Source organism: Lepisosteus platostomus, chromosome 11 (genome assembly GCF_059453375.1).
Source record: "Lepisosteus platostomus isolate fLepPlt1 chromosome 11, fLepPlt1.hap1, whole genome shotgun sequence".
NCBI classification, from domain to species: Eukaryota; Metazoa; Chordata; class Actinopteri; order Semionotiformes; family Lepisosteidae; genus Lepisosteus; species Lepisosteus platostomus.
The window spans coordinates 2,551,186-2,573,494 of record NC_142621.1 but is presented as its reverse complement, the minus strand read 5'-3'; the positions used below and the strand labels follow the sequence as shown (position 1 = coordinate 2,573,494).

Sequence of the window (22,309 nt, the reverse complement as noted above, 5' to 3'; positions counted from 1 at the left end):
GCATGTCTGAAAATGAGAGGGTTATGTAAAACTAGTACCCAGTGCAGACCTTCTTACAGTAGATGCTCAGCAAAGTGGCTGATGAACGTCATGCGGAATTGATTTTCAAGCCTGAACCACAGCCCAGGCCACATTTGAGAGACTTCAGACACACCTCCCACTAGATGCATGGGAACGAGACAACAGGCTAGCAGCAGACAACTGTAGGAGAAAATTTCTGTGTTGCTGGAGGTGGGGTTAGGGAGCTGAGGAGAGAGCTCAGGGTGCAGGGTGAAGCTTAAAATAGGATTTTATTTCCCCTGTTCATTAACAAGCTCATTATTTGTGCAATCAGCTTGATATTTAATGAACGTTTACTTCATCCCAGCTCTCCCTTCCAGGGATTTCAAAGGCCACTAATGAGTTTCAATATCTTAGAGCACGCTGCCTTTCCTCAGAAAAACGCCTGTGTTTATGTGTTCATTAACTTTACTTAAAGCCAACAAATCAATATTTCTTGATGGCATCTTTGAAATTATTCAGCTTGAATCCATTCTCTAAAGCTTCCAGCCAATTGCTCATGATGGGACTATTGCAGTTTAAACTAACTAGTTTTCCTCTGATGCATTTATTTCAAAATGCCCATTTTTTCACGTTGCCACAGTCAGGTAATCTATGTGGCTTTTTGACTCCAGGACTGCTGTCCACTGAGAAGAGACCTAAAACCAATTAGCACAAACACAGGTGTGATAAGACCGAGAACAAGAGGAACATATTTACTCAAAGGATTGTGGGAGTGTGGAACAAGCTGCTCAGCCACATCAAAGCTGATACCCTGGCTTCTTTCAAGAAACAACGGGATGAGATACTAACATTAGTTCACTACAAACTACCAAACGGACTGGATGGGCCTCTTCTGGTTTTTAACATTCCTAATGTTCTTATAGTCTTGTGTCATTGGAGAACAGTAGACATGCATTAGAATCTAGATATGAAACAGTAACACATCACAGTCAGAGGAGTCTATTTATAGTGAGATCATTAACTTACTTTTAAACCTCTAGCCACTCACACTGTGCACCGAACTGTGTGGGGTCTTTATTTCAACACACTCAGACTTCCTTAACAGTGCAAGACAGAGAGCCAAACAACTGAGAGCCATGATATCTAAAAGGATTCTTAACTTCAAACTATTCTTATTTTGGACACTTTAAGTACTGTAGTACTGTATGTAGACAACATCTACCTCAACCTAAAAGGGATGGAATAAAAATGTTATACTGGTTGTTCAAGAGTCATATTAAAAGAATCAATATTCTCAATATAGAATGTCTTTCATTTTCGGTCCTAGAATGAACCTACTTTTGCTTCATCCCTCAATATGTTTGTTCATGGTCATTGCGCAGTTTCAAGATTGGACTGACCCATCCAGATCTACAGGTGCCCAAAAAATGTGGTAGATGTCTTCTTTGTTACAGATTAAAAAAGGTTTTGTTCTTTCAGTCTGTCTCAACACATCACATCCCTCAGTCCTGTTATTAGTCTAAATGGTGCTCTCAGTGGCTACAATAGATATATATATATTTAGAACGACAACCTGAAATGAGCTCAGCATTCTGAATAGGGCCAGCCACTAGAGCTTCAAAGCTCTTGTTCAATCTCTAATGATTTGTCTTCGGCGCCTTTTAAATACATATGCAGCATTGTGCACAGCTTGATGTAAGGTATTCTGGAGTTATATCATCAGCTTTAATTGCAGTTGACATTTAAGAAAGGTGTTTAGGGTCTCAAGTTACACTCAGGAGTATTTAATTATTAAATTTATAAGAGATGAACTCACACTGGTAGGCAGAAGCTTATCTAAAAAAAACTGAGATTGAACTAGCTAAACCTTTTATGCTCCTTTAATATAACTAAGAATGATCTGTGTTCTGACCCGTGCGTGAGGCTGACTAGCATAACAGAAATCTTTAGTGTCACAGACAGCAAGCCGCTTGCTTATTACCGTTGTACAATACAGAACCTTGACTCTAGGCAGGGTTCTATCTCCTGTGCACACAAAACCTGCTCGCACGTGCAAAAAAGAAGAACCTAATACAGCTAGGTAACTTAGGCATTCCCATTGTTTTCAGGGGGAGGAAGGAGAAATCAACTGAAGGCAATGAGTCTTGTGCCACAGCCAGCCAGCCTTACTGAGAACCCCAACTGAGATCGACTAAGCTGAGCCCCAGCCAGCCACCAGGTCATCAGCATCTGCTGTTCCATTAATCTGATTCTAACATTCTGGACATATGAAGGGATACAATTATCTGATATTATCTTGATATTTAGTTTATACATGTGTGAATGTCTAGGACAGACTAATTTTTACAATGAGGCCGGGATGCAGAGATCTCTAACAGAATAAATGTGTCGACATAGGAACACCATGCAGGATTTTAAAAAAATTCAATGAATTTAAGGATGTTTATTATTTTAGATCACTCATTTTATGACAGTTTGCATGCTACGAGCTCAGCCAAGCAGGCATGATGCACAAAATTTGCAGAAATGCTTTTGTGTTACAGCCAGAGATTCTAAATTATGGATTAAGAATTTTGTAAATTTGGTTTGTATATCAACAACAAATATTCTTTCAGCCAAAACACTGCACAGATTGAATCTTCAAGGATGTGAAAAGAAATCTTTCTTAATATTTGCTGATGGCGCCCTATCATCCTCACTGGAGCTCTCTGGGATAGGGGATAATGCACACAGGGCAGACTGCTACTTCACAACAACTGGGAACGGATGTCCAGAGGCACAACAAGATCCACAATGTTGTTAGTAGCAAGAGGGGAAAAAACAAGAACTCGTTGCAGTATGCATACAATATTTTACATACATATTTTATACCCACTGTTTAGACTGAAATGCACAGTCCCTAGAGAAGGATTGTATCAGACAGCTACACTGGCCAGGGAGCAAATACAGTATATAAGCCTAGACAGTCTAGATCAAAAGAGAGAATCTTAATGCAAGCCATTCAACAGAGGAACTAAATAAAATTCAGATCTGTCAGTGACAGAAAATAACACAAACGAGGACTGCAGTGGGGATGGCGAGAGTACTTTTATGAAATCATGTTTGAAATATTGGTTTTCTTCACTGAGGAATTATGGAGGGTCACAGATGAAATTTTCCTAGCTCTCAGAGTTGCAGCAGGCCCTACAGCACCGATATTCTGCTCACTGCTCCATGCAGTGTCTGTGCAGCCCAACGGGGCTGCCTGCCTCCCACATCTTGCAAGTGAAGTTGAGCGCTGGCCAGCATCACAGAGGCAGGTCTCCTCCACCATCCACCCTGCATCTGGGACACTGCTGCCCCCTGCTGGCTTGACTGAACTGCAGCACTCCTAACTTGCTCACATGCTGTAGTGAAATACAGTGTGTGGGAGATAGTGGGGGAAAAAAGGAGAGCAAATTTTAAATTTAAATCGTCATGACCTTTGTTAAAACAAGAAAAGCAATCAAATTTTTAGATGGCACACTACATCGTATATTCAACATTCCTTGGATTTGAAATTGAAGAGGGACTGTCACATTTAAATATTTGTTTCTGGAAAACATGAATTCAGTGAATTATTGAGATTTGGCAGAAGATCTGGTTGGTTAGCCAGCTTTCTGAATAGGATTCACTCTGTATATCCAGATTACCAAACCCATCCCCAAAGTGATTTCTAGCACCTTTAATGATGTGATTGACTAATAGGATTTGAGCTGTAGGTTTAATCATCTCTAAAAACTATCTGTGCTTCTACAAATCTCTTCAGTTCCCCAGAGTGCAGCTCAATTTTGCTACCTAAAGTGAAGCCAAATTAATTTTCATCATTTTAGCACAAAGTCCTAAAACAGTACCTTCTGAAGATGTTAAAGTAATAATATATTCAATGGCAACGGCACGTTAAGGGCCAAATGTACAGAATCTTAACAGAAACATGTGATAAGGCTGGAAAAGACACAATAAAATCTGTTTTTTTATGGAATGAAGTCGCACTTAACGATTCTATTCACCCTTTACCCAGGGAACTCGATATTGTCATTCACTGACGATGGATGAAGTCTTTTGCAGTCAATGGTGATCAGTCTATATTGATCCCTCAGTTTTAGAGACACCATGAACTGGGAATGTGAGCCTCTGTAGCTTCCCAAGTCTATCAGGCTTCCATTATGAGTCAGCAGATGGTTGTGAAGGTGGGTGTGCAGAGAGTATGCTATGCATAACTACTCCACACTAGAAAACAGGCAAACTTACTTTTTTTCCCCAAGTGTGAGAGCATGAATTGCCATTAGGCTGCTTAGTGACTATTTACCAGCACCACATGGTCATGAGGGGAAGCCGACTGGAAGTGTATATAAACTGAGAACAGGAAGCACTTCATCCAGAACTGTGGGAGTGTGGAAAAAGCTGCCCATCCCTGTTGTTGAAGCCAATGCCCTGGTTTCTTTCCAGAAACAGCTGGATGAGTCCTCAACCAGAAAAATTGACTGCAAACTCCCAAAGAGACAAGACAGGCCAAATGGTCTTTCTCCTTCTTAAGCGTTCTGAGGTTGTTAAGCTGGCATCTGGTTATCAGGATCTCCATGCATCACTGGCAGTAAATGTCAATAATAACTTTACATGAAGATGTACTGTAGGAAGAATTTTTCACTGAAGCCGACTGATGGCTAATCAGGCATGAGATTTCTCACTCCTCAGAATCACCGATGACAGAAAACCAAGCGCAGAATTTGGACATCATCCATTTTTCTTGGGCTGGAATGTACTGTAACAAAAACAGGGCTCACACATCCCAGCTGACTATGAGAGAACACGACCCTACTCCCACCCTATACAGAAGGTACACACAGTAGGTATACCGTGGCCTGACAGGAAGCAGCTGTACAAAAGAAGGGGTAACAGTTCCCAATTCCAAGACCACGTGACGAGAGCAGCTTGGCAGAGATTTCGAAGACGGGGGATAATTGTTGAACCAAAGGGTAATTTATTGCTGCATTGTTAACCTTTCAATTCCCTCCTCCTCTTTCCAATCGTCTTTGTCTTAGCAACCCGTTATCTGTTCACCGAGTAACACGCGGTAGGAGGTACATACTGTACATAATGGCAAAGCAGAAAGTGCCTTTTTTTAAATAAAAAAAGCAATAAGTTGGGAAAATGTCTGTATTGACATTTAAAAACAATAGTGTACTTTTTGGTGCATTGAGCCAGAGTACTTGAGACTCTCACATTCTGGTTAACTTCCCCAGTTCTCTTCCCCCTCATTGTTCATCAGCTCCAGCACCACTTCACTAATTACAGAAGTGCTTCAGCTAGTCAAGAACAAATAAACGCCAGATAATTGCTGGATAATTTTCAGGTTTCAGTGAAGTATCCTATTCAAACACATTGCTCTTTAAAGGTAAATGATTTTGCAGGGTGCTTGATGAGCATACAAAAATAAGCATTAGTGCCCATTTAAACATCAATTATCCTGGATCACTTTTTAATGACTTTTTTAAACTTGCGATATTTTGTAGAGTCCCCTTTAAGACTACCCAAATGGAAGTTCGAGATACAAGAGAGATTCTTTACGTAAGAATATTAAAACGTTTTTGATCCCTCTGTGGAACCAGGGAAACTGCTTTTAAGGATTTTGAGTTACATGCAGGTTAAACATCTAGCTCCAATGAGTTCTGTGCTTTAAATGCTACAACAAATTATTACCCCTGATAAGGGCGATACAATCAAGCAATAAAATAAGGTAAGAAGGGTGTTAAATAAAATGAAATTTGAAAACATTTAACTTTCATTCCCCCATCCGCCTAAGTATTTGAAAGCAGGGTTGTGATATGCGAAAAATGCAGGACAGGGAGTTATTCAAATGATTCTTCTATATCTTCTACAGTCTACAATAATAAAACTGAGTCAGCACTCAATCACAGTTTACATGCTTGGCTGAGGATGGGGGTGGAGCATGCCAGAAACACATGTAGAGACTGCTTTGAATTGAAATGCAGGTCAGACTTCAACGGTAATAGAAAAAGAAAAAGTCTCAGATCCCGGTTCAGCAGAAACTCGACACAGGCCCTTCATGCAATATTACTGAAATTGCTATTGGATTCAGCTTATTAGCTTGTCGCTTTCAGTTTCTCTCTGACAAAGCTCATTGCCAAGCCCTGCCCCACGTAGACCGTTCAAGAATTTCTTCTCTCCTACAAAGACGATGTGGTGGAGATACTGCAAGGGCTTTAGTGAGATAAGGAGTGGAGAGGGTTTGCAGAGGGGAAGACAGGTCAGTTCAGCACTGGCTGAACAACTGTTTGGACGACAGAGCTGGGCTACTGTCTGGTGCCACAAAGTAATTGCATACACTCCAGAGAGGAAAATTTGATCAAAAAACCTAAAGTCTTACTACTAGAATGTCTATGGCTGCAGTCTAATTTATTCTTTCTTTTAGTGCCAGCTCAAATGCATTTATGAGATCAGCTCAAATGCTACAGTAGTCTCAGACGTGTTCTTTAAGAGGGACAGTTCTTCGGCCCGTGGAATATCTTTATTATAATGTCCATTGGATCCCTTTTTGTAGACCTCTCAGTGAAGTAGCCCTGTGTAATATAACTAAGTACAGTTTGAGCATAAGACAAGATAAGATCCCCAAGGGAAATTGAGGAAGCGGCCGTCATAACTCCTGAGTAAAAAAGTAACCGAACGAAAGTAAACGATATCCAAAGCTAAACTATATATACTAATATAAACTACAGGTAGTAAACAAACAAAAACAGACATACACATCACAAAGTAACCAGGGCTGCTGCAACAGGCTGCCGCACGACTGAAAGACTATTAGAGCTCTTAAGAGTGAACATTTTCAGCGAACGACTAGACGGGTACTTTAGTCTGTTTTTTCTCGTTTTTTTAAAGCAGGAAATGAGCAACCAACTTTGCAGACCCATTCCGAGATATGATCAAGCCTGCACACGTTCCAGGCCTGTCCAGAGCTCAGAGCATGACTTCATTGCAAGTGCACAGAGTGAGAGGGACAGCGGAGCGAGGGAGATGCAAAGCCAAGCCTGTGAGCTGGGAGGAAGGATAACACAGGCTGAGGGCCTCCATGAGGACATGGGCAAACATGCACACTCCACACAGATGGATGTGCAAGGCCGGAGTCAGACCCAGGGCCCCGAGCACCGCTCTTCCAGAACAGCGGCACTCACAAAGAAAAGTGAGATCTGGGTTTTCCCATTTGAGCCCAGTTAAAACTGAACAGCATCATTTGTTATTATGGCTGTTGTTTTGCCTTGCAATGCCAGAGCAAAGAGTTTTGAAAGCTGTCCTACAGTATCAGATTTTGACGCTGGTGATCTTTCCAGTCTTGTTTCCCCACCATGAACTCTAATGTGCAGAACTGGCCCAGCTTGCTTTCTTCTCTTCCACCATCTTGTCCTTGTTTCTCTTCAGCCTCCCTGAGGTTTGCTCTGTTATGTTTCCTGGGGTCTCCTCCCCGTGTTGTTTGATGTCTCCCTTGCTCCTCTCCTTGCCCAAAGCCCCATGATACCTCGGGCTTACCAAGAGCCCACCCTGTGTGAATGGGGATGCTTTTGTAGGCTGTTTGAGCTGTCACGCTGTGATGACTCTGCACAGTATCCGCTTGTACAGGCTGATGGATGTCTCAATCTAACACATCTCAGTTCAAAGAAATCACTCTAAGACAAGAGAAGATTGCACTTCTTAGTGGGTTTATCCAGAGCCGGAGTGAGCACAAGCCTGGCCATTACAGTTTTGTCAATCCCCTCCCCAGCCCCAAAAAAGTAAACCTTCAGAAACTAACAGCACCTCGCCAGGACCACCGCAATGTTAGGAGACAAAGGATAACATTTAAAGCAGCGCTGACCTGCACAGTCCTTATCGTCATCAGCCCACAGACTAAGAATTTTAAGAAGTAGTCGATTGTGTTATCTTCTCTCTCTTCACTGCTATCTGCAGGAAAAAGCAAACACCACTGAAGCTCTTCTCCTTTCTGCCTTACCATGCCACGCTGTGCAAAATAAACTAAGGACTCAATAAATCTGTCACTGCTCTTAAACAAATACAGAACCTCTCTGTTTAATCTTTAGAGGAACTCTGCTGATTACCAACAAATCATTACATTCTGAATTGTCCGGAACCGTTTTCCTAGCTCTTGAATGACCTCTGAACGTGCCACTGTCAGCCCCACAGCGCTGTTGCCAGCTCTGCCCGACTGGCCTCGACATGAATCTGATTGATTTCTCATTACAATGCCCGCTTTCCATCTCCATCAGCTGCTGTGTCCGTAGGAGAGCTGAAACGCACACTTTTGCTACTGGGGAAAAAAGAAATATTTAAGCCCGATTACATTGCTGTGCACTGGGCATTTGCAAGACAGATTTTTACATTAAAGTTTTTACATCTTACCAGTATGCAGAGATCAGCAGACATTCACAGGCCTGCATGTGATGCAAAGGTAAAAGAGTTGTTCCAGATACTCGAAATCTCTAGAAAGTCTGTATTATTGATTTCCTAGTGCCTTTTACATGTTACAAACCACTTTACAAAACACAGGGAGGAGGACCAGTGTCTCACTAAGCAAGGAAGAACAAAAATGATTCCATTCACCAAAGGACATTCACACAAGTCCATCTGAAAGCAGGAATCGTCCATTTAAGGAGAACAGAGGGGACGTTTTGCTCACTGGTCACTTATGACCACACCAGCAAGCCCGGATTCTCAACGGCATCAGCTGAGAAGTCATCTGGTGCAGCAGCTCTCGGCCTGAGCCCCGGAGCACCCCTGTCTCCTGTGGTTCTCCCTCCAAGTACCACTTACCCCACGGGGCCGACTGGTCCCTTTAACTGGGGTATTTGCTAGCTTAAACGGACCTCTTTGTCCTGCGCTCAGTCCCTGGTTTAAAAAATACTCAGCTGCAGGTGTGTTGCAAGGAATGTTGCAAAGAGAACTGCATCTGTTCTCTTTTGTGGAATAAACAATCGCTTTCTTACCTCTATCTACATAGGTGACCAATTAGTGATGTCCAGGCATGGGCGGAAATGACACTATGTCAACCGCACCCATAAAAAGTGGTTGCTTTATGCCAAGATGCATTTATTTACATTCCACGCAAATGAGGGAGGTTAGAAAATGGAACATTTGATTCATGGCTGACACTACTGACAAATACTACCCCCATCCCACTTCTTGAGAGTCTTACTAATCACCTAGAGATCAATTAGCCTCGGTGATTAAGAGCCCAGTTCGAACACAAGCCGCAGGCTGGCTTGAGGGGCAGGGCTAAGAAGCACCGCTGTTGGGGCGCTCTTTTGTAGGAGGCCGCTGTAGACAAAACCGCTCTAGGGTACACTGACAGACAAACCTGCCCCTGATTGATAGGCCCGTGGCACAGTGAAGAAACTGCTAATGCCCTTGCGCACAAAAAGGAAATCAAGCCCCAGGACTAGTCAACCCTCACCAGCACAGAGTGAGCAGATCCAGCAGTCACCTCTACACAACATCTACTGCACAAATCCGGAACCAGGAAGACAGCAGTTAAAGGGACAGTAAGGAATGGCACTGCCGTGCTGCATGGGGAAGGAAAGTGAGGAAGCATGCGATGTCCATCATCTCACAATAAGCGGATGGATAGGTGCTACATCCTTCTGGCGTGTAGGGGGGGCATAATCCTGTTGCTGTTACCGTAACAGTTTTTTTTATGGGACAGGGCTGTTAGCCTTGTGCCCAACCTCCAACATGGAGGCCCTCGCGCCCAACATGGGGACACAAACCCACTACCCTGAGATTATGAGTCTCGTGCTTTACCAACAGAGCAGATCGGGGCCCTTCACGAAAAGTACTTCCTAGAAATTCAAATTTTCCGATTCCACAGCAATACATAACAGGGCCTTATTGATCATCACACGTTGTAATCCGTTTTCATAAATGAGAACAAGTGCGTATATTTAGTTCTACAGATCGTCAGAGCTGCATTGGTAGATTCCCATTGCACCTCACACATAGGTCACTGTAATATACTGTAGCTAAGAAACAAGTGATAGGTGTATTCCATGCTGGAAAGAGAAGAGAGAAATGGGAGAGGGGAGGAGGCAGGAGGGGCAGAGAGGCCGCTCAGGAAGTGCAAAGTGGAGAGGAGAGGAAGAGAGGTGTAAAGTCAAAGAATAGAGAAGATTACATGAAAATAACTCGGTCAATGAGAGAAGGGGGACTGTGTGAACCTAGTTTCAGGATGAGTTTAGTTTGTTGTCTTTCTGCTATGGGTGTTGAGAAACCCTTCTTTGAGAACAGGGATAAGGAGCTCAGTGTGATCATGGCCATCTGAGGTGAATTGAGAAACTATGGGCTTGGAGAAATCTTTAATCTTTGCTGTCTGCCCTGTCTTTCTCACACCTGACAAAGGCTTCACGGCCGAAACATTGCGTTTTCTCTCTTCTCTTTTCAGCAGGGAATAAACCATGTTCCTTTGCAGACTACACATACTGACGCAGCTACCCACCTGAACTACTGTAGCTAATAGACATCTACTGTATAGGATTGTTTTCAGTATTTCTATTCTTGAAGCCCTGGTTTTCCACGATTACGTCCTTTTTTAGTATTACGTACTGTATGTTTTGTAAGCATATGAAGCTTGTGCTCACAGGCAGAGGAGGTGAAACATTTGTAATTGTGGTCCCGGAGAATTCAATTCCTGCCAAGCAAGCAGCACTTCCCTGGGACCAAATGTTGCTATTACTGCATGGATCCGGAAGAGAGAGGGAAGTCCAGATCGTCCGCCTTGCAGTGCGGGCGAGGCGCTGGAGTGGAAGAAAACACTAGAAGGTTCATTTCCTCCAGCTCTCATTTTCTCGCGGTGCAGCGCCCAAGGTTTGCTGGCGTTGCGGATCACACTAGGCAATGAGCTTCTGTCTGTGTGCGTCTGTTTATTAGTTTCTGTGCTTCCTGATGGGAAGCTGGTGCTCGTGTTCCACTTGAGAGACCAGAAGCTTCCCCCCAGGAGCGCTAAGGTGTCAGCACTGGAGTCACTCTGCTGCAGATCAGAAGCCTGGGATGCTGTTCTCTGGGGGGGTAGCTGACAGCACTCAACATCAGGCAGGCAGGAAAAAACACAGCCCATGAGGATGCTCTCCCCACCTGCCATTGCAGGAGTGTGGAAGGACCGTGTGAATCACAAGTTCAGCTCTTGCCCACTGGCTGTAACAAGAAAGTGATACTTAAGCACACAAAATGACAAGGCCACACAAGCCTTCTATCAGGCTTGTTGCCAAACTTGTACGTTCTTACTTTTCACGACCTGAGAATGCCTTGTTTTACCTGCTAGGAATGCTTTGTTACAAATGCACGTATTTTGCCAGGGCAAATTTGCTCACAGCTATGAGATCGTGGCACAGGAGAAAGGATGCAAGACCGCAGCATTTGTTCAAAAAAAGATTTGTTTCTTTTCCTGGAAATAAAACTGGTCAGCATTCAAAAAGAAAATAGTTAAAGCAAACTCGATGAAGCCTTACTGCTTGCGTGATGACATGTTTATGCTTTCCAGAACAGCTTCACTGGTGCTGGGTTGGCAAACTGCACCAGAATGCCTGAAGAGAGTTTGTGTTAATTTATACCAAATTACTCTGGAGGTGAATTGTTGTATAATATAACATGCAAATAAGAAGTGCTAACAATTGCAAAAAAATATAGAAACACAATAATCATGCAATATACCACTTAAATCACAACCATCTTGGCAATTTACATACAGGAGACTGAAAGCAAAATCTTACTAATCTACGTGGCCACAGACTGCTAATCGACTATTCCGGAACAAGACTTTGCAGTGTGTGTGGTCTTTCAAACCCAGAATCACCTCAGTCTCTGAACAGCTTCTCATCTGGGGAACCTCACAGGTGTAATGTAGCTGTGCACCTGTGTAGAATTTTCTGCTGATTCATGAAACACACCTACCTATAGCCACAAGCAAAATCATAAACCCCATTTAAGACAAAATTATTCATATGTGGTATTGAAACAGTATCGATGTGTGAGTCAAGGTACTCAATAGTTGATGCATTGCAAGGTACGGACTCTAAAAATGTTAGTTTGCAAGGCTGTTGATGTGGTGTAAAACAAAACTGTAATAAAATGTCAAGCTGTTATGAAAGATCTTGCCATCTCACCTAGTTTGTCATGGCTGTTGTCTGTATTTTCCTAACAGAAAAACAAGCAGTTGATGTTTTAAAGCCAAGGGCATCAATCTTGTCAAAGTTCAAATAATTACAAGCATCTCTCAATTTCCTGAGTGCTTTTCGAAAGAAGAATGCATTTACTCACACAATTCCACTATCTCCAGCTGGGTGCGATAACCATTGATGTCAGTTATGGACAGCTCTCCCATTACAGACAATCAGAAGCATTAAAGCACTAAAAGAGCTGGGATATGACATAAGGAGACCACCTGCATTTTCCATCTGTATAATTTTGTAATTTGCTTCACGCACTAATGTATGTTAAGGGCAATTTTCTGCTCTTGCTAGTATTCAAATTCTTATTTACAACCCTAACAAGAGGTTCTGACAGGAAAAAACGTGTTTCTGAAAGCTAGAAAGTGCACAGAACAAGGAACCATCTGGGAGCTACACTAAAGACCAAGTGAAGAGGCATTGTAAGTAACTCTCATGCACAACCCTCAGTTTGGAAAATCTTAGAACCTGTTGGTGTTTCTTGTATTTTTAATCTTAAGAATGGCTAGTTAGAACAGTACATATCCTTCTACAAAACAGAGAATCATGCAGAACAGCATCATAGATTAATGCAGTACACAAAGCCCATGGTACTGTACTGTAAGTGTTGTGTATTCACACTGCATACAGCCCCTGTGACAGCAGAGCATACCCAGGACACAAAACTCATGGTACTGTACAGTAAGTGTAGTGCACTCACACTACACACAGCTTGTAGCAAGAGGACATTTCATAGCACCTGAGTAGTGGGAAGTGCAGGCCCTCAGGGGTGTATCTGGATGAAAGTTCCGACACTTCTGTGAACTGTGCAGGTAAAACATTCACTGCAGTCTTCAAAAAATAGTCCGTGTTCTGCTGCGACGTGCAATACACAGTAACAGGAGGCATATCAAGACTGTCTTCTGGGAAAAGAAGCCATAACAGACAGAGAAAAAATAATTATGAAAAATGTACTGTAATATGGTTTAGCGGGGACAGTAACAGAATTTTGAACTACTGTGGGAATGGAAGAACCTTATTATATAAGCCGTTAGCTGAGCTTCATGGACAGTTTCATTTGCATAAACCTCCTTGGACAGAACTGCAACACTGAGAGAGAAGGAAAATCCAAGCGATTCTCAGTGGGGCCTCTTTCCAGAATTATGGACCCTCGTAAATTCAGTGGTGTATGGGTGAGCGTTTTGCAGAGAAAATAAAGGTTTTACTGCCACCACTGTGATCCGCTCTTGTGCTCTGGGCTCTTAAGTTCAGAAGGCTGCTAGGACACAAGGGGATAGCAGTAAAATTTTATCTACTAGAATTTAAAGTGAGGACTAAAAAACTCTGTGGTCTGGGAGGCACTTTAGTCTGCACACCCTGTGCTTTACAAGCAAACATGAAAAAATAGGTCCCAATACATGTGAACCTGCAGTGGGACCAGACTGATAATTCAGTGAGATTAGAGATTTCTATTTCTATACATGTAGATATAGGAATAAGAGGAGGTTACTTTCTTTGAAATTACCTACATGTTGGAAAAAAAAGCCATTGAGAAATGCCAGCCAATTTACGTATTTGATCATTTTGAGCTGTGGGTGGATATCTGTACAAGTTGATGGAGTTTGTCTGACTCTTGTGTCCCAAGCAACATACATTTATACCAAAATGTGCAAGTGGGTATTCAATCTGAATGAAGTACAACTCGGCTACAACTCAAGGTATAGTAGGTCCCACTCCCCCGAGTTACCTGAGCTGGCAGAGGTCACTCCTCTGACATTAATACAACGAAGACGTTTTACTCTTTCAGGGATGACAGTAACTATGAAAAACATTTTAAGGGTTGAGTTGAGCCTGCAATCTTTCTCATCAGTTCAGCTTGGCTGTTTCTATTCTGTCATCTTACTCTTAGAAAGATCACCTGGACTCAACATCCTCTTCAACTGTCATCCTAGAATGCCACTACCACTGCCATGCCTGTCATTTTTGGTTTAGTGTTCTTCGTTGTCCTCAGTGCTGCACTGCGTTTGGTGATATTTTTCATGCAACACATTTGCAAGGTTAATGCAACTGTTTTATTTGTTCCCTCTTTTCAGGGCTGGTTTTCAAGCTACTACAGCTCCAAGAAATGTATAAAACACACAACACACAGATAATTTACTGTAGATTTGTTTTGTTTGCAACCAAAAATTCCAAATCACAATACTGACTTTCATGGTTATTGTATATGATCAAATATCCTTTCAAGCCACACACTTCAGATTCATATATTTGCCAGTCCATTTACTTTTGGATCTCAATAGAAGAAAAATGTAGGCCGTGCAAATTGTATGTAGCCCTTAAGTTAAAAATATTCACTATGCATTCTTAGCAGTCACATTAGCTCTCTCAATCCCTCCGTAATGTTGTGAACCTGAGGTGTTAACCAAGTATTTAGATACTTAAGGCCTATATAGTATGAATACTACAGTGAAAAATGAGAAGGTAACTGTGTTTATTAGAAACGTACTTCAATATGTTTTCCCTCCAGACTAACAAGATTGTCTTGAAATTCTTTATGGGAAATGTTTTCAATTATTTCCATACGGCCCTGCCTCTAACCCACCTGACAGGCCTTTTTTCTGAAGTAAATCAATGATGTTTCATAAGCCACAGATCTTCCTGACATAATAGCAGAGCAAGAAAACAGCACAGTGTATATAACAGGCAATTGTACTATTTGGAGGTTTGTCGTTTATGAAGAGGATCGGTTTGCCATATGTCTGACATGATTTAATTTATTTAGACAGCAAGTGACAAGGGTTTAACTATCGGCTGCTGTAGATTTTGAAATTAAAAAGGAATAACAGGTTAGAAAAATGCTACAAGATGAGTATGTATTTGCTAAAGGATCACTGACTGATCTGCACATGACCTGTAGGAGACGAATTCAATAGGCAACTAAGACCTTAGCTATGATCAATCAGGCATTTGTTTAATTAGTGACTCATAAACTATACCTATCTAATCTGTGGAAAAGAGCACAAGCAACCCTGCATTTTTTTCAGATCATTATTTTCTGCACATAGGAAAAAAACAAAACAATTTCACACTTGGTCAACTGAAGATATGATCTCATCATGCATCTTAAAGCTATTTTGCACATTTTGAAATAGGAAATTTCAGCTACCCCAACAAATAACTTAAAAACCTGATTGTATGCATTTCAGTTGTCATACTCCTTTGTTGTCTGAAAGCTAAAGGTAATCGATACAATTTTCAGATGGTAGATAAATATAACTCACATCCTCCTCACCCAAACAAAATAAACGAAGATCAAAAGGAGGGATCTGTCCTGAGAACCAGGCAAATTAAGAGCCCATTTCGAAAGCAAATGTTCTCATTTTTAATAATAGCGATAAATTATTTCCTTTAAATGATTTACCTTTTGATAACCGCATGCAACTTGTAATCACCTTGTAATATCAGCATTTCAAAGTGCTGTTCCAACATGTAAAAGCAAACGTCAATGTAAATAAAAGTTGGACCTGAAAATCCGGGAAACTAGCCAAATATAGTCAGATTTAACCTTAGAAATAATAAAAAACATTCCTATACTCTAGCTTACTTTCAAAATGTTCTATTCTCAGATGCCAAAACAGTGGCAACTGTAACATTCTATGTATCTGTAACAGTCGCTGGTAGTACTGTTTTTGTGTGAAAGCACGTTAATGAAACTAAGTTTTCAGGATCTATTTTCATTGATTCTGTATTTTCCCATGCTTATACAGAACCATACATTTACCTCACATGTGCTGTGCTTTCCCAAAGTAATTCAAGCTTTAACAGATCTTGCTAGGATTTAATGCGACTCCACCGTGCTGTCCTACACATAACTGTTTTTACCACGGTGTGTCTTGGTCAGCTTTCACAAGAGTAATCTCACATAAAGGTTAGAGTGACAAACACAAGCTGAGATTGCAGTACCCCCGTCTATACCCCACACAAATGTTGCCAAGACGAGCAGTATGTGCACAAAGGCCCAAGCTTTCTCCCAGAAGCCACAGTCGACTTCACCACTGAAAGCTGCAGCATTCTCTCCAGTGAAAGAGTTACCATCAGGTCTAGCAAGTCTGCTGGATTACAGGCCATTTCTGTGTCCAGTCTTTGATTGATGCGCATGTCCTTTGGAGATAACTGAAGCCGTGCCATTTGTAAATCCATTTATATTGATGTTTCTCTCACTGAAATAGGGGAGGGATTAACACATCTTGGAGAGCAGGGAAGGTGCTCTTTGTCTGCTTCCTGTCAGCCCCCGACTTCAAAGGTCAGCCCCAACGTGTCAGTCTCAGGGAATCAATCCCTCTTTGTCTGGACGGAGGCAGCTCCCCTGCGTTCTTTCACAGACTTTTTCTTAAGACGACCACCTTCTGCTCAGGGTTTTGAAAGCTCATTGTTTACAGCTCTGCCTAAATCTTAACTGGAACTTGTTGCAGCCGGCAGCGCCGACCTACATGATAAACACGATCAATTCATTTTGAAACTCTTCCCTCGAACGTTCTGCTTTTCAAGCCACTCAGTCCCAGCTGTTGAAAGAACCAAGCTGAAGCACAACATTTGATTTTTATCGGAAGAAATGTTAGCAAGCAGCAGTTATTTGTGTGCGGTTTATATCAAGCTGTTTTCAGACAGCTTTTTCTCTCATCAAATGTTTAAACTAAGCAGAAAAAAACAAATTCCAAGTGGTTGTTTTTTTATATTATCAGGCTCTACAAATATTAAGGTAAGGCTTTGCTTACTCATAGGGCAGAATCAGCTTAGAAGATTAATTGGTCATGAAACATCCTCTCCAGCTGACCGACTTCCGCAGAAAATCAAGATGTCAGTCAGGCAGCCGTGACATTAGGAAGACAGCTTTATTGTCAGTGTTGTAGATTTGCAAGCAGGACATGGTTATCAGTTTAGAGAAATTATGAATGTAGCTAAACTTTCAGAGTTTAACACTTTAGGGTGCGTTGTTTAAATGTCCACACAATAGTCAGCTGTAAATGTGAAATCTATTCCAGAATGTATTTCTTAGTCTGAAATATGAACTGTCTCAGAAACCAGCTAAGCAAAAGACAACCACAGCACAGTTTTATACAACCTTCTAATGAACAGATGTCATCAAGAACATGTACAGTATAGTATTATATTAAAATTTATAGCTCAAACTTACTTCTCAGAACATTTAGATTTCAAAACCAGAAGCCAATTAAAAGACAGTCCTTATTAAATATCATTGCAGACACTACCGTGAACATAATATATTCTATCAGCTTTTTATCAACTTTGACAATCTGAAAAAAACGTCCTGGTTATAGAACACTATTTGATATATTCATATTCCAGATACTGTATGGCTTGGCAAATTAGACCCATTCCGTATATGCCTGTCTGGGTGCTCAGTTGAGTGACAATGATAGGTAGACGTCCTGTTTACCTGTCATTATGGAGGAAACCCATGAATGGGTTTGAATGGATGACATTTTAAAGGTCTGGTCTATAAAGGAGCTTAGCAGCACACCACTGGGCAGGTGTGATAAGGGAGAAGGCTGATTACCAACCTTGTCATGTCTTCGATGTCTGGCCATAGTGTTGCTGTTCAACCCCTGTGGGTTAATTAAAGGCTTTTCCCCCATTAGTATACATGTGTCTCCCCTGCCTCCTCCATCTTTAGTTAATGACTGTGGCTCTGACACCTCTCACACTTCTGAATGAATAGAAGCCCCTTTCTAATGTGAGGGTGCCTGTGCTGGGGTGAGTCCCAGTGTCCCTCAGAATACTAAACTGGATTTGCCGCTGTGCTACGCTTTCCAGCAACACGAGATTTGCATGAATTGGGTTCCTCCTGGTGCAGACACCGATTCTATCAAACCCTTGCAGAAGGAAGTCCAGCTTCAGAGTTAATCTTTGCTCAGGAAGGTCCAATACTCCACTTGAAGAAATACTGATACAGTAGGTCTTTTACTTTATTTGACTGTTACTGTCCGGCTTTGGGAATCAATCCATGTCACAGGGCAATTTTGAATTCTAAGTTTTTTCGTACTGGGTTTACTTACAAGTCAGGCCCAGTGTAGGACTCCCTAAAAAACTTCTAAACAACAAGGCTTTCAATCTCGACTGGGTAGTCCAACATAAAAACAAGTTTTAACTTCTATAAGTAGTTCAGGTAGGTAGCTGCATCAGCATGCATAGGCTGCGGATGAAAAAGTAACAGGTTTATTCCATGCTGAAAAGGGAAGAAAGAAAACACAACATTTCGCCTTTGGAGCCTTCTTCGGGTGTGACACCCGAAACGCTGTTTTCTTTTTCTTCCCTTATCAGCATGGAATAAACCTGTTATTTGTTCCTTAACTTCTATAAGTCAACCAAAACAAGGAAGCGAAAGTAACCAAAGACACGACTTAATCAGTCTACCTTGTACACCACACAGGTTCCCCATTCACACACACACCCACATACTACATACAGCCACACCGACGCCTGTTACACATCAGCACCCTGGACAGAACGGACTCGCACAAAGCAGTTACCTGATTGCCAAGTGTCAATTAAGTAGCACCTAATTGAGTTAAACAATCGCCAGGAAGACCCGTCTGCCCTTGCACATGACGTGCAGACGCAAACCACCGATGGCTGTTGAGTGGACCCAGAGGGAACAACTCAAGGCACAGTGTCCGACGTGAGCAGGCTCATTGCATCTTTCGGCCTCTCTTTCTTTTTCAAATATCTGCAGTTTTAAACTCCGGCGACAAAAAATGCCTTTGTACCGATTACTACTCTTGGGACACTCCGGCTATTCACAGCAACCGTATGCTGAACCAGATAAGCTCTGGGACAAAACATAATCAACATGATGCAAATCTCCCGATCTCTCAAATCAGAATTTGGCCTGTAACACCGCAACATGCATTACAGATTCTATGGATAGGATTCGTTAACTGGTATTGAGTGTTAAAAAGATAAGTTCAAGAAAACCTTTTGATGCACCAACTGTGCACCTTCCATAACAAGTGGGAAGCTTGGTGAAACCAGGGTTATTAACTGGGGCTGACATTGTACAAGTTTTTTTCAAGTACTCTTCATAATGAGATACTTCCCATTTTTGAGAAACCGAATCACTTCAAGATTTGCTTACAGTGCACGTTCAGGCACCAGGACCAGACCAGAGAGCTTTAAGGAATAATAGTCTTCGTGAGTCAAAGTAGCACACAGAAAAAAGTTATCTCATAAATATTTAAGAGGACTACACAGATCACCTGCCCTTAGAGGTTCCTCAGCCCAGTACTAACCCATTCAAGTTTTGCTTTGCTTGGGAAGTCTGACAAGATTGTGTTGCAAGTTTGCAAACCTTTGAGGGCCCTGAGGTCACAAAAACACCACCTATGTTCTCAATTATGAATTCCTGAGCAGCCACAAGCACACCAACCTCAGATGCAATTCTAAATGAACTGGAAAAGTAGGGGAAAATGTGTCTTCTCCTCTACTAATTAACATTTTTAAGCTTACCCTGTGTAATGTGAAGCAAAACCCCACACGTTCCTGAAGAGATCACAGGAACCCAACACAGACATGGCATTTGTTTGCATTGATTAAAGAGGCCTAAGTTCTGGGAGGAATGCATCTTGCTTGTACATAGAAATCATACACAGGAAATTTCCTTTTATAAGAAACATTTGTGAAGAGCATAGTATGGGCATAGTAAAGCAAACATTTATTTCATATTGCACTTTACGCGATGCATCATGGAAAAGTAATGACATTTTAATAAGTAGACACTATAGGCACAAGCACACATTAAAATACAGGAAATAAAAAAAAGCCAGACTATAAACCTGAGTTTTAAGATGGAATTTGAAAGAGCTGACTGACTTGCAAGCACCTACTGTATATAGTCTGGAAGATCTTTCTGCAGCCTTGCAGCAACAGAAATGACAGCAAAGGTCTGGAAATGAAAATGAGCCAGCTTTATAAAGCAGAGGGCTCCAGACCAGATATTTACAGGTTGCATCCAGTGGTTAAAATGTGAAATGAAAAAAAGGAAGCATTAACACAGTAGGAAAATACTTGTGGTGTAAAGCTTGAAATAGTGAGATTCATGATGTCAAACAAGTCGGGCCAAGGTAATTGAAGACCAGGCACCTCAAGAGACACAGCCTTTGTAAACTTTCCTTCACAAAACTCACAGTGAGAAACAATTGCCTAACACTCAGTGGATTACACCAGATGGCAGAAGAGGCTGTGCAGAGAGGGTGCTGGGTGTGTTATCCTTGTAGGGGTTAGCAGTTATCTGCAGTTTGCATGTCATCAAACATGAAACCTCCAAGCTTTAGTTGCCCACTGGACAGCTGTCTGTCTGGATCACTACAGTCCTGTCCCTGAAGGTTGGAGCAGTGCTGACCACACACAGCGACACTGGGATGGCTGGGGCAGGGAGGGAGTGGGTGGTTTAGGTTATCAGCTGACACCACTGATATCCTGCTCCGAGGAATTGTAGTCTATGAGGTTTAGCCGAGATGCGATTAATGCTAGTTGAAAACTTTTCCCAAACTAGGTCCTGTCTCTGTATTTATTTCGAATAGAGCTTTGTGCCTCATATACAGGGCTGGTAAGGAACAAAATTTTAAAAAGATTAGGGGGCATTGCAAATTCAATCTCCTCTTACAGAATTCATGTAATAGCAAGAGTGTATTTTGTTATGGTGCTCATTCTGCACACTGAAGATAATCTTCTGTGTTGATATACAGTGTTGGCTCTGCTCAGACCAATGTAATCCTTTCACTTAATGGTAGTCAACTTTATCTTTGGTGCACATTTCCTTTGTTGTTTTATCCTGCTTAATGAACGTGGATTTCCAACTGAAAATAAGATAGTGATGATCTATCCCTTCAGCTTTAAGAGCTGCTGTACAACTTTCACAGTATCTTTATATACCGTATTTTTTTTCCAGTACGAAATTAAAGATGCTTAATGTAATATCTTGACAAATATGAAATAATAAAGGACTGTGTAAAACAATTCTATAATCTTTAAAAATACAATTAAACATGAGAGTCAGTTACAGGATCTAGAAGAAAATTGCACAATATGCACAGCATTCCTTCAAGAGGATAAAAAAAGATTAGGCTACTAGGCCGTATTTTCAACTAGGCAGAAATACAAACTAAAGCATAAATACACCCTACACAGCAAAACATAAAACAAGAAAACTCTCTGAAATATTGTTAGCATTTTATTTATTTATAAATTCCTAAATCAGATCTGTTAAAAAAAACTGCCTCATTTTCACATTATCAGCTGAAACATCACTGGTGAACTAAAATACACACACCATGGGGATTCATAAGTTGATTCGTTGATTCTTGCCAGAAAAAAATAAGGTAAAAAATATATTTATTCGTGACCTTCAACCACCAAAAATGTATTACAGCAGGTTAATAGTTCTGGTTCAGTTACAGATTATAAGACTTAATATTTTCAATGCAAACTGGACCCTTCAGGCTGTTACTGCTAGACTGACATTGAAATACTGTGCATCCCAATCTTTTCAGCTGCTGCACTGCAATAGCAGAACCTAATTCCTCCACAGAAGAAAAAAACATTCCTGATTTAGATTTACAAGGGTGCCTCAGCCTCACCATCACCCCCCCCCCCCCACACACACACACACCTTTTGTTTGAACGAGTGAGAGAGCATCTATATAAATGATTAATCAACACCTTTATCTTAAATGCCTCATTTATTGTTTTAATAATTGCATCCTCTCTTTCGCACAAACCTCTTTCACACCAGATATTTTCTTTCCCGTAGAAAGACGGCTTTTTTCCCCTCTCTGTCTCTCCATGTGACATCTCAAGAGGCAATGCTTGTCACAAGACTGACTGTGAAACCCAGTGCTGACGCTCAGACAAAGCGAGAAATGCGGCTATTAAGTCCTTTTTTATTTTTAGAAAATAGTTTGACTGGATGCGTCTTCAGAGAATTAGTCACTAAGGCTGTTAAGCTCCTACCTGTTTAATAATAAATTTAATCACTTTCTCCCGAGGTTCATTACCTCTAAAAAGAG

The 22,309-nt window shown here is 41.4% G+C and overlaps 1 pseudogene; it reads left to right on the top strand.

Annotated features, from left to right (window-relative positions):
• Nucleotides 1–20,717: 20,717 nt before the first annotated feature.
• On the top strand, nt 20,718–20,893 carry LOC148651760 (U4 spliceosomal RNA; annotated as a pseudogene).
• Nucleotides 20,894–22,309: the final 1,416 nt, after the last annotated feature.